Raw genomic sequence first — 1,697 nt, 5'->3', positions numbered from 1 at the left:
AATGGAAGAAAGTATCACAATGTATGTCAAATTTGTTTTTCAATCTGGGTCCTAATGCATAAATTAATAAAAAGAGACTAAAAAACAGGCAAAATAATAACAAAAACAAGAATTCCAGACACTAACTTGCAGAAATATTTTCTCTTTTGAAGCAGAAATGGCCCTGTTTAATGACTTAGATGGAGAATTTCAGATTCTATATTTTAAACATACAAGCAAGATTTTTCAATAAAATGCAGATAGAAAAAGAAACAGAAAGGAAAAAACACAAAACAGTTTATGGAGTGAGAATGAAATTTGATTTAATAAAAAAGCTTAATGCGGCCCTGGCCGGTTGGCTCAGTGGTAGAGCGTCGGCCTGCCGTGCAGGAGTCCCGGGTTTGATTCCCGGCCAGGGCACACAGGAGAAGCGCCCATCTGCTTCTCCACCCCTCCCCCTCTCCTTCCTCTCTGTCTCTCTCTTTTCCTCCTTCAGCCAAGGCTCCATTGGAGCAGTTTGCCCGAGCGCTGAGGATGGCTCTGTGGCCTCTGCCTCAGGCGCTAGATTGGCTCTGATTGCGGCAGAGCGACGCCCCAAGATGGGCAGAGCATCGGCCCTGGTGGGCATGCCGGGTGGATCCCGGTCGGGCGCATGCGGGAGTCTGTCTGACTGCCTCCCGGTTTCCAACTTCGGAGAAATACAAAAAAAAAAAAAAAAAAAAAAAAAAGCTTAATGCATTAGGACTTCAGAATAGGTTGAAACTGTACTTTAGGGGTAGTATTTTCCTCCGATTATTAATTGTATCTCATTTACATAAAGACATGATATTTAAGTCTCATATATGATCACAACCTAAGTTTATACCTGCAAGGATCAACTTTATTGCTATAGCTAAGTATTCTACTTTAGTATTTAGCCTATTGTATAGAATGACAAGCTCAAAATTGCATCAGTGTTTCTTTTATATTGACATTACTTAGAGCAGCCACCAAGTCTTTTGGGTTACTTTAATTTTAAGTGAATGGATCCCCATTTTTCCTACCAACTTTATTGTCTAACATATTAATTTAACTGTTTAAACAGATAAATCTAGGCCCTGGCGGGCGTGCCGGGTGGATCCCGGTGGGGCGCATGCGGGAGTCTGTCTGACTGTCTCTCCCTGTTTCCAGCTTCAGAAAAATACAAAAAAAACAAAAACAAAAAAGAAAAAAAAAACAACAGATAAATCTAGACTAATCTTTTTCTTAATTAAGCAGAAATTTTAATAATATCATCATACCTTAGGTGACCAAGAATACTTAATTTTTGCCATCTATGTATAAAAAAACATACAAGAAAGTCATATTAAATGTTTCAGAACAAATATATGTTGAAAGCAGTGTTAGTATGAGGGATTCACTTCTCTAGTTTAGACCATGGTCTCTCTTCCTTTGACATAGCCCTTTATTTTTGGACATTGAAATTTCTCTTTTGAAAATCTGCTTCATTATACAGCAGGTCCTCAAATAATGTATTTTTAATTGCTATTTCATTTTAACACTGATTGGATGCTGCAGAATATTTATTCTTGTTTATATCAGTTATCTATGGAAAAATTGGTTTCATTCTACATCTTTTTGCTTAAAGTCACAGAACCTATTAATGACTGAGTGAGGATATGTAGTTGTTTCTATCTTGTTCATATTCCACATTTCCTTACCTATCACCAAAACCTAAT

General features: G+C 37.6%; 1 non-coding gene across 1 annotated transcript; it reads left to right on the top strand.

Moving 5' to 3' along the window:
• Positions 1 to 323: 323 nt before the first annotated feature.
• TRNAG-GCC (transfer RNA glycine (anticodon GCC)) lies at positions 324 to 399 on the top strand. The gene has a single exon. It is a non-coding gene; the product is annotated as a tRNA-Gly (tRNA).
• The last annotated feature ends 1,298 nt before the right edge of the window (positions 400 to 1,697 follow it).

This window comes from Saccopteryx leptura, chromosome 5 (genome assembly GCF_036850995.1).
Source record: "Saccopteryx leptura isolate mSacLep1 chromosome 5, mSacLep1_pri_phased_curated, whole genome shotgun sequence".
Taxonomy (NCBI): domain Eukaryota; kingdom Metazoa; phylum Chordata; class Mammalia; order Chiroptera; family Emballonuridae; genus Saccopteryx; species Saccopteryx leptura.
This window is presented reverse-complemented; position numbering and strand designations above follow the sequence as displayed.